The following is a 17,048-nucleotide window of genomic DNA, read 5'->3' on the forward strand; positions in this document are numbered from 1 at the left end:
GCAGAGCCAGGAAAAACTGCTCTTTTCAGTCTGATTCCAGAGTTATTGTAGGATGAAAAGTATACGAGCCGGCCTGCGTCCCCTCCGTCCAGGAAATTCAGAGATAAACCCAGCGTTCCGCTCTAGTAAACAGCTCATCCCAGGTGGTTCCAAACATGTTGTTTCTGCTTTACTCTCCCGTGTTCTTCTGGGAGGCACGTTCAGTCTGTGGTTTCCTCAGACTCTTTTTTTGGGAAAGAGTGATTGCATATTCCCCCCACAGAAATTCATGCAGACGTGCCCATGGCATAGATGCCCCCCCTTACCCGCGCCCCCGCCACGTCCCCGGTCCGGGCTGTGCGTCAGGCACGGGGGCTGCAGGGACGAGTGGCTTACCGTTGGCCTACGGGGAGGCTCACCAGATGTAGAAAGAAGCTGACCATGAGACAGAGCAGGGTCAGCGCTGAGACCGGGAGGCGGCCAGTGGCGCTCAGGAGAGGTGGACGTTGGGCAAAGACATCCGAACGCAGAGGACTCCTTGGAAGAAAGGGTGTTTCCCTGGGAAGGAGGCAACAGAACTCGAAGGTAGAAATGGAGGAGGAAGAACACTCCTGGCAGAGGGACCAGTTGGAACCAAGTCTCGTGAAGGAAAAAATACATTGCCCTCGAGTTCGGCCCAAGCAGGAGGGATCGCGTTCAGTCGGCAGCCAGAGCCCAGGAGGAGCGTGGGGAGCTCACGACGATGTTCTTTTACTTGGCAATTTGGAAACAGAGTTGGGCCCAATATATCCTTTTGCCCAAACACCCCGTGAATCACGTAGAGAACAAGGGTGATTCCCTCGTGTCGGTCGGGACCGGGGCCCCGGACCCGTTCGGGAACTCGTTCTCAGAGACACGGCGGAAGGGAGAGCCCCTGTGCCTCAGGCCCAGATCTGGCGCTCGCTCCACGGCGCGGGTTTGCAGGAGGAAGGGGTTGGCAGGGCCCGGCTGGTGCATCTTACCTCGGAGAGTCAAGGGTTTGGGTTTGTGTTTCCTTAAGGGCTGGGCGGAGCGGCGGTGAGGAGCAAAGGGAGGGGCCGCTGAGTGCAATTCACAGCCTCGGCTCCCCCAACAACGCCTGCGGATGGGCGCGTTTCCGCGAGGCCGGGTTCTCGGTTCCTTTTCTGCTGCTGACGAGCAACAATGAGGGAGTGAGGGAGAAGCCGCGGTGTTTATCTTTCCAGCTCTGAACTCTCAAATGCTGGAATCCCCCGGGTTGGGAAGAGTGGGTGTGGTCCCTTCCCACCGTTGCCAAGGCAGGAGAGGCGGCAGCCCCGCTGGGGACGAGGGGGTGTGATTTCCTCCCAAATAGGAAATTTATCTCCCGACTGGGAGCCTGCAGAGAGTCATCAAGGACTTATCTCCAGCAGCAGACTACCAGAGGCGAGCCCTGCCCAATCCTTTAGGCCAGAGGGAACGTGTGAGCCAGGGGCGGGAGAGCGAGGTCAGGAACCGAGGACCAGCAAGGAGAGCAGGGCCAAGGGGAGTTCTGGTCCTTTCTTCCACCTGGATCCCCAGTTCTGGGGTGAACACCTCAGCTCTTGGAAACCAGGCCCTGGAGATTCCAAAAGCTCCCCAAAGAGCCCCGACCTGTTTGATGAGAGGAAACATCCTCTTAGCACACTTCGGACATTGTGGCAGGAAGGACCCCTCCCCTCCTTAGAGAGGAAGACGCGGGAGAGAGTACCGAGCCTGGCTTATTGGCGACGTCATTTCAAGCCTCCTGAATCCTTATTGGAAAAGAGTCTACTTTGTTAGGCATAAAAGTATGCAAATCTCCGGTCCTGCTATCTTTCTGCTCCGTCTGTCCTATTTCTAGGAGGTTTTTCCTCCTATTTGTGCAAGTCCTTCCCTACACCCATTTTGTCACGTAGGAAAGGGTGTGATCCTGGCCTCCTACGTGTGTAGGATCCAAACACCGAAGACGGTGTCTGCGTAGCACGTTAGACAGTTTGAAAACATTCCATAGACCTTCTCTGAGGGGAGAAAAATCTCCGGTTTTAATGTCTCCCACCTCAGCCTGCCTTCCAGGATTTTGGTCTAGTCTAGGACTCTTTTTTTTTTTTTTTGGACAAAGTTTAATGCTCATTATTATTAAGTATTTTTTCTCTTCAGGAATTATTAAACTGCATGATTTTGTCACTGTGTGCCCTGGAATTACATCACCTGAGTTCCCACACTTCTGAAACGGACATATTTTCAGCGTTTCTATATAGGAAGTCCTTCTCTAATTCAGTCTCCCTATCGCTGAGCTCTTTAACTTGATTTATAGCCCAGTTGCATAATATTTTTGAGGAAAGTTACATAAGAGTCATATTCTGGGCTGATATATGCCTGGGACTGCCTTTCTGCTGCGTAAATCACAAACACCTGCTTGCTGGGCTTTGCAATCTCGCTTTGCAGACCTCTCCCCTCCTCGTTTCCCCAAGGCTGGCTCCGTTTCTCCTCCTTTGTCCCTGATGTTTTATGCCTCGGCGATGACAGCCATCTCCCTTTACCCTTGAGATTTAGGAAAAAAATGCCTCCACTTTTTATCTCTTAAAAGTTCTTGTTTTCAACAAAAAGAGGTTTGACTCGGCCAGGTGTATCTTCCCTCAGTACGGGTTTGCGGTGTCGCTGGGAGATCCTGGAGGGGGTGGTGCCCGCCGTCTTTCGGACGCTCTGGACCCGCTGGTCAAGTCTGGTTAGTAGCCCGGGGATCTGGCTACCATCTTGGTGGGCTTGAGGAAGGCGTTCAGGAAAACTCCCAGATCTGTGTGTTTTGTCTTTCATAATGCTACGGGACTGGGGCGAACTTGCCATCTCAAGTTTCTGATCATCTTAGCCTTCCTTGTGGGGACGGGTACAGCCACAGCGATGGCAGCCGAGATACTGGACGTCCTGTCCCGGCAGTCAGAGAGAAGCAGAGGTCATACGGAGGCAGAGGTCGAGGCAGCCCCTCTTGTGCCAAATACTTGTCCTTAATTGTTGAGGAATCGTGGCGCTAGAGGGGGATGATGTCGGGGTGGCCTGAGAGGGAGGGACTGGGGACGCCGTGGTAGCAGGGGGCAGCCGCTGTCAGTCACCAGTGCGGAAGCGTATCACACATGAAAATCAGACTAACCATACCCGAGCAGGTCCAGCGTCCGGTGTCGGGGACGGTCTGTCTGGTCTGTTGCCCAGTGTCTCCCTCAGTCCCTCTGCTTGCTCGAGGTCCTTCTGGCAAGGATGTTTGCAAAGCCACTTGAATACCACAGTGTCCTTCAAAGCCCAGAGGAAGGGCGGACAACGATGGCACATTTTCCAGGAACCTAAGCGTGCACCTGACCGACTGACCCCTCCCCCCGCCTCGGCCCGCTGCAGCAGGTCTCATCCCCGCTCCCCTCCGTGGGGAGGGCTCTAGCTCTGAGCGTACTTTGGGGGATGGCAAGCACCATCTGGATAGCGAACCGAGATTGGCACTTAATTGCTCTCGGATATCCTCATACCCTAGAACTGAGCCAAAGACCGGCTCTATCACATGGCAGCCAGACTGTGAGGAGAAGGAGCCAAGGAGCACAGATCTGCTTGTCGAGGTCCGTGAAGATGCTCACAGTATTCTCGCACAGGGAGGGGATCGGGATCTTGGCGCCTGATCTGTGGGGTGAAGGTAGGGTCGGAGAAGGACCGGGCCATGGCCAGGTTCTCTAGGCCAGTTCCTGGGTGAGGCCTCCTTTGGGGACCGTGAGAGGGGATGGTCTGGAGAGTGCTGTATGGACCCAACACAGAATTGGCTCACAAAAATTAGGTAGACATTTGGACTGCTTCTGATGAGAGCAGGCTGGTGTTTCTGGTGTTTCTGGCAGGCAAACCCAGAGGGAGACTGGCTTTGCTCACCGAGACCTCGAGACCCAGGGCTGAAAGGCCAGGACAGGCAAGGAGGCAAGAAACACAGTTAGTGTTGGGTCCTTATGGTGGGTGTTAATTTAGAAGGGAGGCATTTGATCGATGGGATCGTTTGCAGGAGGTTAATGCCACGGGCATGGGACATCCCAAGGGCTGAAAATAAATGAGTCTGCCAGACCGACCCTCCGGCTGGACAGCAGGATATCGCAGTAGCTGCAGGAAGCACGTCGCGACGACAGCGGTGATGGCGGTGATTACAACAAGCAACACGTCTTAAGCACGTACTGTGAGCCTAGCCCTGTTAAAACCCATTAACTCACTCACGTGCTCCAATAAAGTGAACAAAGTAGGAAGCATCACCATCCCCATTTCACAGATGAGAAAAGAGAGGCCCAGAGAGGCCCGGAGAGGCGCAAGACCCTGTTTAAAACACACCGCCAATGCGGGACGGCGTCGAGGTTTTTTCCGCTGGCAAAGAAGGAGCAAACAGACTCTTCACTGCGTAATAAAAGTCAGGAATTCCTCCACGACGCAGGGAAAGTTGCAGTAGAATCCAACATGAGACACGGGAGTTGGCTGAGGGGACCGCTGTCAGGAGGTGTCCACAGACAGAGGCTTCCGGCCAACCTCCTCCCCCAGGTGTCATTCTCCCACGAATGCAAAGAAGCCAGGTGGGAGCCCGAAAGCCAGGGCAGCAGGCACGGGCCTGCGGAGGCTGCCTGCAGACCCCGGGGCAAGGCTGGTTGGCTCATGCCCAGGCAACCAGACCGAGCTGGACGTCTGGTGGCGACGACCAGGACAGCGGGGATTCAGAACCTCCCGGGGAAGGAGGCAGATTGAGATGCGGTACGAGATCTTAGCAACTGAAACCCCTCGGAGGGCCTCTGCAGGATGGATCATTGCATCTTTTTTTTTTTTTTTTAAGATTATGTATTTATTTATTTGACAGAGAGACTACACGTAGGCAGAGAGGCAGGCAGAGGGAGAGAGGAGGAAGCAGACTCCCCGCTGAGCAGAGAGCCCGATGCGGGGCTCGATCCCAGGACCCTGAGATCATGGAGGCTTAACCCACGGAGCCCCCCAGGCACCCGGGATCATTGCATCTTTTACATAACTAAAGATTTTATTTATTTATTTATTGAGAGAGGGAGAGAGAGCAAGGGGAGAGGCAGAGGGAGAGAGAATGTCAAGCAGACGCCACACTCAGTGCAGAGCCTGACACAGGGCTCGATCTCGAGACCCTGAGATCACGACCTGGGCTGAAATCCAGAGTCAGACGCTTACCCGACTGAGCCCCCAGGCGGCCCTGTCCATTGTGGCTTTTAGAGGAGAGTTTCAGATGGTGGGCTCTGGCTGGCTGGGGTCACACCCCACTCGGTCCGGCCCCACCCAGCTGCTCTGGATTGCTTCCAGGGAGCCGCTGCCTTGAAGACCGAGCCCTTCCCACTGGGGCTGGCAAGGCCACGGGCAGAGTCCCAAGAACAGAAGAGACAGAGACACTCGCCAGGCTGAATTCGGCTGTCGGCCATTTCCACCGCCTTCTGTGAGAGGGGACTGGTCCCTGCTCCTGGATAGAGTTTACAGGGAGGGTGCTTGTTGGTGAAACCGGAATTTCTGGACGAGTCGTCGGAGAAAAAATAGTGGGCAAGGTTGTGGTACAGTCTGGTGGGTCTAGCTGAGTCCAGACTTTTCTGGAGATTCAGACATACTGTTGTCAACAGGCTGGAGAGTTGAGTTCAGCCCTGATCCCAACTCACGCTTCATGTGCCAGCGAGTTCATGAGGTCAGATAGGAGCTGAGGACAATGGGAGCTGGTTCTCTGTCCCCCGTGCGGGTGGGGTGAGGACATGAAGTGAGACAGACAGCCGCCATCTGAACGTGAGAGCTCTCAGGACACAGAAGGAGACACACGAAGGGAAGTTAGGAGCCACAGGGGAGTTCTGTCCTGCGAACAGACCTTACACTGGGCCAAAGGGGTGGGACACTCATGAGTTACAAGGCATGAGTCTAACCTTCTATGGAATATTCTAGAATGATTGCCTTTGGCGACTACTCACGGAGGAACCATCTCAAAGAATTATTTCCAATGCCTTGTACCCAAATCTTACACTTTTCCAATGTGGAAGTTTGGGAAAGTTAACACCTACTGAGAGGAATCACTATGAACTACAGAGTTCCCTGTGCCCCCAGATCACGAGCTAGTGAGAAGCTGGTGGTTCCCAGGGTCAGGTGAGATCACCAGTTAGTGAGAAGTTGGTGATTCCTAGTGCCAGGTGGAAAGATGGGGTGTTATTAGCTGTTGAATTCCAAGGCGGCCTGGGGATGTAGGCTGGCTTCGGGGCTGTTCATCCTGAATGAAGCTGTGGGACCTGGGGCGTCCACCAGCCGACATGGGCGTCCAAGCTTACCTGCTGGGTTGAAGATGGAAGTGTGATGAGCAGGTGGTGGCAGGTCCTGCTGGCGTCACCTGCTTCTTTCCTGGGCACCCAAGCATCCTCAGGAAATCACTAAAATCACAAGAGAGTTAAATTTAGCATCTTTCTCTCTATCTCTATGTGTATTTTGGTGTTGTTCCCCCCAACTCAGGACAGAAGTGAGGAAGCAGTCTCAGGGGCCCAGAAATCCTGTCCCATCCGGATGGGGAATTTCTTAAAAGATATTTCATTTATTCATTAGAGTGAGGGGGAGAGAGAGAGAGTGAACACAGAAGCAGAGGGAACAGCGGAGAAGTCGGCTCCCCGCTAAGCAGGGAGCCCGACACGGGGCTTGATCCCAAGACCCCAAGATCATGACCTGAGCCGAGAGCTTACGCTTCATGCCTCAGCCATCCAGGGGCCCCCAGATGGGGCATTTTTGTTTATGGCCTGATCCTTTCAACAATCACAAATAACTGATATATCTTCTAGTATTCCCTTACAGAACGTATCTGCCCACACCCACGGCAACCTCTTTCTTGTATTACTTGTTGGACTGCTGGGATATCCTAGGAGACGGCTCTTCTTCTGTTCATTGTACAGAAGAGGTCACTGAGGCTTTGAGAGTTCCGTGGCTTAAAATCCCAGTGAGCTCGGACCGGCGCCCAGCCCCACCTACCTGCGGAGCCCGGGAGCTCGGGGGCTCCAGCAAGCCCCACGCTGCACCCGTCTCCTGCAGCTACTTCAGCCTGAAGACCACGCCGACGATCAGCTGTAGACTGTAGAGTCTCTCCCCCGCCTCCGAGAATCACCAGATGACCTCCGTACCTCCCTCCCATCCACTGGACACACAGCCGATCGGGGACCGAATGTCTGGGTCCCCTGAAACTTCACATGCTGAAGCCCTAGCCTCACTGTGACGGCACATGGAGATGTGGTCTTGGGGTCGCAATTAGCTGCAGACGAGCTCATGCGGAGCCCGATGGTAGAACTGGTGTCCTTAGCAGAAGAGGAGACGCCAGAGGTCTCCGTCTCTGCCATATACAGACCCAGTAAGACAACGGCCATCTCCAAGCCAGGAAGAGCGCTCTCCCCAAGAACCAGACAGACTGTCTGGGTCTTGGACTTCCCAGGCTCTAGAATGGTGAGAAATTAAGTTCTGTGGCTTAACCCACTCTATTTTGTGACCGCAGCCCGAGATAACAGACAAGTTCATCTGTTTGCCTTGTGAACACAATCTTGTTTTTGAAACAAGATTGTTGTAAAAAATTTATGAAAAAAATACAATAAAGAAAAATCATTCCCAATTTCATTACTCAGAGATGGTTACCAAAATCAATTTGCCAGACCGGGACTTCCCTACATGGGCACCAATTTAGGTAACATTTTACATAAATAAAATCATATAGTGCAGGACAGGACAGACAGGCTTCGCTAGTTACATGGTGTGTTAGTTTCCCGGGGCTGCGGACACAAAGTAGCAGGAACCAGGGGCCGCTGTTGATTCTCACTCAATCTGGCGGGGAAAGTCTGAGACCCAGGTGCTGGTGGGGTCGGTTCCTCCTGGAGGCTGTGAGGGGAACCTCTTCATGCCTCTCTCCAAGCTTCTCGTGGCTTCTGACAATCCCCTGCCACCCTTGGCTTGCAGACCCCTCCCTCAGCGCTCTGTCTCCCTCTTCACGGGGGGGTTTTGCCTGTATGTCTGTCCCTTTTCTTAGAGGGACATAAGTCATTGGATTAGGACCCTCCTCAGCCCAGTATGACTTCATTTTAACTTGATGACGTCTGCATAGATATTATTTGTGACAATGTCAGACTCATAGGTATGAGGTGAATTTATGGGGGTGGGTGGGGAGGACATAACATTCAATCCAGTATGCACGGGCATCTCTTTATATAAATACATGGAGACACCCATTATTTTTCAGGGCAGTATCATATCTCCCTGGAGATGCGTAGCATGATCTACTTAAACCCAACTTTCATGGATTTACCTCTAGGTTATTTTATTTTATCTTTGGGCTATTTTCAGCATCTGCTTAATATACACCCTTTCGCATAGACTTTATGACTGTGTGGTCATTCTTCTTAGAGAAAAACTGTAAACAGTGTTGGTGATCCAAAGGGCATGAACTTTTACTATTTTGACATCTCTTGACCAAAACCCTCAAGGACGGTGGCCCAGCAGTGGGTGAGGGCGTGAGTGGCTCTTCTCTTACTCACCAGGTGTGATGGTCTCCAGAGGATTTCCAGAGACTCATGGAAGCTCATTTTAAGGCCACAAGAGACTTTTGTATCAGACATATAGGAGGCTATAGAAAGTCTTTTAAAAAGTCTTTATTAAATGAATGTGGGCATTTATGAAAAATAATTTTTCTTCCCAGGGTGAAACAAGGGCTGTATTGGGCAGAGATTGGAAACCTCTGCCTGTTCAACGGTGATTTTTCTCTGGAAACCAAATGCACAGGGCCTGGGGGTGGGAGAGCAGATGCTAGGGGTTGGGGGACTCTGCTCTGGCACGGTTTCAGGAAGGCCTGTAGCCGCCGTCTGTGGGGATGTTCAGGAAAGGGAACAGCTCCTGCAATGAAGATGTGTTCTGACTTCACGGCTGGGTCTGACCGGGACGGCGGTGGCCGCCCCCCAGCAAGGGCTCCGTGTGGCTTTCAGGCTGGAATAGGTCACAGTCCCCGCATGTGCTGAGCCTGTCCCAGGACACCCACCCACATCACAGGAACAGAGGAATGTACTTATCTGACAACTGGTCACCCTCTGCTCCCAGATTCGGGTGGAGAGGGGGTGCGCCTCGTCTGTGGGCAGGGGTACAGGACATGCCATGAGCCTGGGAAAACATCGTGGATATGCAGAAGGTGACCAAGCAGCCGAGAGCAGGACAGTCACTCCAGAAGCTGGTGGGCAGAAGGGAAGGAGTATCGAATCGCCTGGGATGAGTAGGAGACGGTTTCCTGCCCGCTCCCAAGATGCAGAGCGTGCTCTGGGTATGCGAGGAAAAAGAAGACATTCTGCCAATGAGTCCGTGATGCTGGGGAAACTGAGGCTTGCCTAATGCTGATGCCTACCTCAGGGTTCACGTGAGATCCCGGTGGCTGGGCATTGCAAGGCCGTAAGCAGATGGGAGATTGCTGAGTCCCTGTGCAAACAGGCTCGGTGTTTACTCAGTAGCTGGGTATTTTCAGGGATTAGCATTTACGTCTATAACTGGGGTAAGATGCTTGTCCTTCCTGTGCCACGTCTGGTCCCAAGAGCACTGGACAGAAAGAATATGCTAATGCAATGTGTATGTTGAACCCCGCGCTCTATGCCGGGCACCACGTTGGTGTGAAGGTTATGCCCCCGGACTGGAAGACCTCTGTCTGTCCTCGTGGGGCTGCCATGCGTCCAAACTGCTCGTGGCTGAGCAAAGCTGGGTGTACTAGTGCTTTGCAGAGAAAATACAAAGCTCCATGAGAGCCCGAGGAGGGACCTGGCTTAATGTGGTTTGGGGATATTATTGGGGGTCTTGGTGAATGAGTGGACATGACACAGAGAAGCAGCGTCTTGCGTTAGGAGACTCAAGTAGAAGAAGCATCAAGGCCAATAAAAGCATTGTGTTGGGGACCTCAGATGTTTGGAGACTTTCAGAACCTACTAAACAGCACTCCGACAGGGCAGGAAGCCGAGATTACTACCGTGTGTCAAGGTTCACCAGGATTTGACAGGAGGCTGGCTCTCGAGCTAATGTTTATCATTTCGAGGGGGAGATGCATTATAATTCCTAGAAGCCCGTCCTTAGCGTCTCCCTTTGGGAAGGCTTGTAAACTGTGGGGTCTCCTGGCCCGAGCCCATAGACCATCGCGTCCTCATGTCATTTTCCTTGCAGAGGACAGACAGCTGTACTCAAGCCCTGCCACACGAGGGCACAATTGTCCAATGATGGACTCAAAGTCCCCCAAAAAGAGGCCAGGAAAGACCTCGTCCGCACCGCACTTCCCAGTGACAGTGACCCTCGAGTGCAAGAAACCGTCCAACGTAACTGTATGAAAGCCACAAACGTCTGCTGCGCGACGTGCAGGGAGGAATTGGGGCAGAAAACCGGCTCCCATGCTTGGTCCTAACCTCCCCAAGCCCCGAGACAGGTTACCAATGATTCTTGCCACTGTGATAGGAATCGGGCGTCAGCATAGGTGGGTGTGGAATGCGGCTGGGCCAATGTTTTCAGAATCTTTTCTTTTTTATGATTACAACGCGTTGCAGACTCATACAGGAAGCCTCACGCTGTCTTCCCATCAGCTACAAATACAAGGATTATAAATGTGTATAGGTTATATGTGTGGAGAGGAAACATGTATATGATTGTATATAATATTAGATATTACAAAACACACGTGCATATCATGCATACAAATGTAGACACATACGATAAACACATATTTATAAACTACGGTTTTTTCTGATAGACATTTTTACAAAGGAGACTGCTTACACCGTAACTATTTCAGAATCCCATTTTCACTTAGTATATTCCAAACATTTCCCAGATCACTAAATATTGTTTTTATATTATGATTTTTTAATAGCCGCATAACCTTCCAAAACATAAATGCTCTGTAATTTCCTGAAACAACCCCTTATTATTGGATATTTGGGTTGTGGGATTTTTCTGATTTGTTGCTGTTGAAGCGCCCATCTCACTGGTATCGTATCCTCAGCGTGGATTTCAGAGATCAGGACGCTTCATTTTGAGGCTTCTGATAAGGTCATGCGCCACTGCCGTCCAGAATCACGACCACGACTCCCTGTCTCATCCGCGGCCGATACGGGGGCTTCCCAGGTATCCCGTCAGATCTTGGCAAACAGAAGACCGCCGCCCTCCCGGAATCCACAGTTTAGCGGGGCTCCCAGGACTCCGTGAAGGGCAGTTGAGGGAGAGACTCCGTAACTCAAGGAGAGCCGTGCGGGTCATTTCTCTCCTCATTTCTTGGAGACTGTAACGGTCGTACAATTCAGGGAGCTCGGACTCGGGGTGCGAGTGTCTGGGACTCTGGCCACGCCATCGCCTGGCCCTGGCTTGATGCTTTGGACATCACCCCACTGGGCCCGCAGGTACCCCAAGAGCAGGAGCATGAACTCCTTGTAGGGAATCTCGTTCTGTGCCCCGCGGGGTCCTTGCGCTGGGAGCGCCGCTGCCATGGCTGTCGGTCTGCGAACGTGAATCGAGGACACGCTTCATCTTTCAGCTTCTTACGTGGGACCTTTCGGCCTCACAGAAGACGGGTCCTGGGTTTTGGCTCCCGCTGTGACAACACCAGCTGTCTGACCTGAGACACGTCTCTTCCCCGGGCTGCGTCGCTGTTTGCCCGTTGGCCAAGGGAAGTTTCCACTGGGCTGGAAACTGGCAAGTCTTACGAAGAGGAAGCGACCTGGGGGGACCCGCTCGACGGCGGTCTTTGCTACACGGTAAGCAGCAACTTCTAACCTGCCTACGTCCCACAAGCTCTCTGCGCTTCCGGTTCCTTGTTTGTGAAAGGAAGGGACACCCTGTCTTTTCCCATCAGATGAAAGGAGCCGGAGAAGCTGACGGTGTGGGGCAATGGGCCTTTGTTTTGCTTCCCTCTGGGCACCTCTGCACGGCATCTTGGAGGACTTGCCGGAGCCGCTCATCTCTCAACTGTTCTGCTGTAAGTTAAGTGTCTGAATGATCCCAGTGTTTTCAGGAGGCTTTTACAATCGCTGGCTTTTGGCTTGCAGGTGTCCTGTCTTTTGACCGGGAAGACAAGCGAGGGTCAGAGGTGAGCAGGGGAGTGGTCCCCCGGGTGGGGCCGGTGAGGGCTGGGAAGCAGGGACGTCCCGGCCCGGTGGCACGCACGTGGCATCCACAGAGCCCCCGTCCACGGCTCCGGGGTCGAGCCCTGCTCTTCAAGCCTCACCTGCAACACTAGGGGACAAGCGAGACCTGCAGACTCTTGGGGTCCTCCAGTGGGGCGCGGTGGGAGCTTGGAGATCACCATTGGAGCCAACCATAAAACTACCTTTTAAAAAAATTTATTTGTTTGATGTAGTTCTGCCCGGCTTTTGTTGGAAAATATGATTTCCTGCTTTCAAAAGGGCGGGGGGGGGGGTTGAAATAAATTTCTGGTGATTTTTAAAGAAAGAGATACTCCCCAAACCTAAACATCGGCTAGAGAGCCTCCCCGCTCTTTGAGATCCAGAAAAGATGGCTTGACACCCCACCTTCATGCCTCTGGGAAGCCCAAAGCCCTCCCCAAATTTCACGAGTCCTGGGGGGCTTTTTCTCTCCTGGTCACGGTGGGCGTCGGCTGCCTCTCCAGAAAGCGCCTGCCCACAGGGAACCTGGCTTTCTTTCTGCTCTTCTAGGCAGGGCCATTTGCCTCTTTCTGTCTCTTGCTGTCACACCCGGCCCTGGGTCCCCCTTGGCATTTCCCCATCAGCGTGCGGAGCGGAACAAAAGGGTTTCCTCTTCCCGGGGCCAACCCCTGCAGAAGTCAGGACTGCACGTGGAAGGAGATTTCTTCTGCGATGGGGACTTCAGAAGGCACGCAAGCAGAGCACCCAAGAGGTCAGCCTGAACGCAGGGGCACTGACCGTTGGCTGCAAGGAGGACGAGCGGAAGCTGGGAGAGCTAAGCCCTACGGGTCTGTCCCTGTACTGAATGCTGGGCTCTGGGCTCGTGTCTGGCTGCGGAGAGTTATAGGTGCGTTGGTGGGGGTCTTTCCCCTGGGGGTCTGGTGGAACCAAGAGAGAAAGCAGATGGAGACAAAAAAGACCAGAAGACCCTTTTCCGGGCAGCTGCTACCTTCTGTTCTTTGGAGAGGATTGGCATGGACACCCTTGATTAGATGAGGCGTTAAACAATTATGTGGTCCTCATGGCCCTGCCCACCTTCTCGAAGGACTCTTATTAGTGAGAAAACACCTGCTGAGGCACTTTCAGGGACATCTGCCCTTATTGGGTCTTTGGCAACATGCCTCCCACATGTGACGGCGCCTTCCGAGTTGTCTCAGCTTCCTGGCTGTCCACGAAACACGGAGAGTCTCCTTTATCCCCGTCTCCTGATGGCTGAGCACAACGCTTGGGACACGGCCAATTGTGGTCAAATGAAATGAATGAATTCCCCAATACAGTCATTTTCCAAGAGGTGACGATCTCGACTTGAAGTCTTTTCTCTTTCCTCTAGTCCCACTATCACCACCGTACTCATGCACATGTGTCCTCTGTCCCACGCTGCCTCCTAACTGAGACTCCTGCCCCTCTCCCCCACCGGGTCTCATGCCCTGAAGTCCATGCACCAGCCTGTGGCCCCAGAAAAACGTCACCCAGCTCCAGAGGCTTGCCTCATTTTAGTGCATGTCACAGATACTGGGTTTTTTTTTTTTTGTTTGTTTGTTTGTTTTTAACGAATTGAAGGTTTGTGGCAACCTTGCATCATTTTTCCAACAGCATCTGTTCCCGTGGTGTTTCTGGCTTACATATCGGTAATTCTCGCGCTATTTCACCATTTCCGGTCATCACTATTTGATTTGTCACGGTGATCTGTGACCAATAATTAGGACTCACCGAAAGCTCAGATGACGGTTAGCATTTTTTTTCTTAGCAATGAAGTATTTTTAAATTAAGGTATACACATTTTTTTAGACATCAAGCCGTTGCATACCTGACAGATTACAGTACAGTGTAAACATAACTTTTATGTGCCCTGGGAAACCAAACAATCCATGTGACTCACTTTATTGCAATAGTCCCTTTACACCGTGGTCAGGAAGGGACCCCGCCCATCCCCGAGGCGTGCCTGGGCTCCGCGGGCGGCTCTCCAGGACTCAACAAAGAACATCCCTGTTCCGTACCTTGGTGCTGTGGGCCCCTCACCACTTCCCACCCCCCACCCTCCTTCACGGCCCCGTTTCTCTCTGGCCCTTTGGATGTTCCCCGGGTCTCTGTTTCTGCACTGGCTTCAGCCCGCCTCCCCTGCCTGCAGAGAGCTGTCCTGGGTTCTTTCATTTGGGTGGTCAAATCCTACCTGTTTTTTATATTATTATTACGTCACTTGAGCCTCACAAAATCTCCGAGTCAGTCGCAAAACATCGGTCTTCCAAGATGATTCTTTAAAAAGGGATTCCATGTCGAAACTGGCTCAGGTAATGTCATGGGTCAGCATTCCTTTGCAGAGTTCCGATGACACCATAATGGCTACCCAAGGAGGGCTGCCGTCAAGACGGGTCTCTAACCCAGCATTGCCTAAATGTATCCACATCAGAGCCCTTCCTGTTCCATATCTGTTAACACACTGCGGACCATCTGGGAAATGCTTCCCCGAGTCTTGTCAGTGAAGTTATCTTTAACCTGTTTTTATTGGGGAAGAAAACCCCCGTTCAGAGGTAGTAATTCTCAGAGAGCCGAGTGGAAGGAGCATCAGTCCTATTTGCCCCCCCCACCCCCCCCCCCCCGCCGTATTAGGATGACTTACGGTATCCATTATCTAGTGAGGACTTTAAAACTTACTCTCTGGAACCCCGGAAATGACTGGTTTCTAAGACTATAACTCTCATTTCTCTGTCCTAATATCTGAACTTTGTCCTACTTCTCTTTTCTGAGAACGATCGTGTCCAAGTTTTTCTTTGGCTTTTCTTTTCCTGCCAGATGTTTCACAAGTAAGGAACAAAAGGTTCCAATTAAATTTTTCCAAGAGTCTCACTGAATCATGAAAAGAAATAGCAAACATGTTCTCTAGTACCTACCTGCTTTACATCAAAATCGTAGTAACCGGAAAGAAGAAGGAACAACAGCCTGATGTCAAGGGGGTACTTAAGGCTGAACAAGAACGGAGCAGAGTTTATGGCAGCTGGAAAGGCAAGAGTGCATTTCTGTTTCAGTTGTAGCTTTGAGGGTTTTCAAGGGTTATACAATAAACATTTTATATACCTATGTAGGAAATAAAGATTTCATAATTTTTCAAAAATGCAAGTAAAATTTAGGAAAATCAAGGGAAAAAGCCTTCTTGCGTTTTTTTTTTTTTTTAACATTTTGGTCTTACTACCTGACCTTTAAATCTGCTTGTGTTGCGGGGTGCCTGGGTGGCTCAGTGGGTTGAGCCTCTGCCTTCGGCCCAGGTCATGATCCCAAGGTCCTGGGATCGAGCCCCGCATCGGGCTCTCTGCTCAGTGGAGAGCCTGCTTCCCCCCCCCTCTCTGCCGGCTTCTCTGCCTACTTGTGATCTCTGTCTGTCAAATAAATAAATAAATAAAATCTTTAAAAAATAAATCCGCTTGTTTTGTAGGTTGTGAAATGCTCCCTTATAGTGCTTTATTTATCATACTAAGAGTCATTTTGGGGGGGTCAGGCTGCACCCCTCAACGGTGATATCAGAGGGTTGCACAGTGCTTGGAAACAGTGCTCACTGAGCTGGTCCAGCCAAGGGCACTGACCAGATTCACAAGCAAGCAAACAACAGCACCAGGGCTCGGGAATCAGTATTCAGAATTATGATACTACATTGCTGAAAACGTCTAGCTTTCAACAAAAAATCATAATGCTGAAAATGTCTAGCTTTCAACAAAAAATCATGATCCCAGCCAACAAAGAGGAAAATGTCATCCATACTCTGTAGGAAAAGCAGGCTTTTAGAGGGCCCAGATGTTGGACTTAGCAGGCAGAGACTCCAAAGCAGTTAAGAATATGTTGAAAGAACAAAGGAAAACCGTGATGATAGAATTTAAGGAACGTATATTGGCAATGTCTCATCAAATATGGACTATCAGTGAAGAAACGATAGAAAAGGACCAGGCAGAAATCCTGGGCTGGCAAGCATTACGACCGAAACGAAGAATTCACGAGACAGGTGAACAGCAGCTCTGAGCCCGCCTGGGAGAAAGTTAAGACCTGAGAAAAAGTAACAGAAATGATGCAATCTGCAGGCCAGAGAGAAAAAAGAGGGAAGAGAAACAAACGGGAGCTAATGAGGTGCGCCCACATACACGCAACGGGGTCCCAGAGGGAGAAGAGAGGAAGGAGCAGACGGATATTCAAAGAAAGGACGGCAAATACCACATTTGATGAAAAAAACAATGTACACATTCCGACAGCTCAGTGACCTCCACGTGGGATGGATGGCAGACGAGGCCCCCAGACCATGGTCAAGGGGCGAAGGACAAAGCCACGGAGCACCCTGAGAGCAGAGGAGCCCACACACAACCCTTCACAGACACGCACGGGAACCCCCATGAGGTCGATGGTTGACTTCTCCCCAGACTCGGTGGCAGTCAGAGGGCAGGGGGATGACAGACTTAAGGCATTGAAAGGGTCTTGCATCCAGTAAAACTATCTTACAAAACTAAAGATGAAAAGATCAAGTGAGTAAATGTGTTGCTAGGCCTGTCTCCCAGAAACACAGCAGTTGTTGGGCGGGAAGCAGGTTACACTGGGCCGTAAGCTGTACCCACCGAAGACCCCCAGCAAAGACCAGTGCGTCGGCAATTCCACAATCACATGGTTGTATCTGTCTCCCGACTGACTTAAAAAGCCATTTCACAAAACAACATGTAGATAGTGTCTTGCTGGGCCTGTAATGACCGACTATGTAACTCATTTCCCAATAACGGCACAAGGGAGGTAGATGAGAGCAAAACTCCCTCTGGATAAGGTCTCACCAAATAACCAACTCCTGGGAACTCTAGTAAACTACGTGGAGACCCATGGCGTCTTAGGACATTCCTGATTTTACAGGGAACACAGAAACACTTG

Source organism: Martes martes, assembly GCF_963455335.1.
Source record: "Martes martes genome assembly, chromosome: 7".
NCBI classification, from domain to species: Eukaryota; Metazoa; Chordata; class Mammalia; order Carnivora; family Mustelidae; genus Martes; species Martes martes.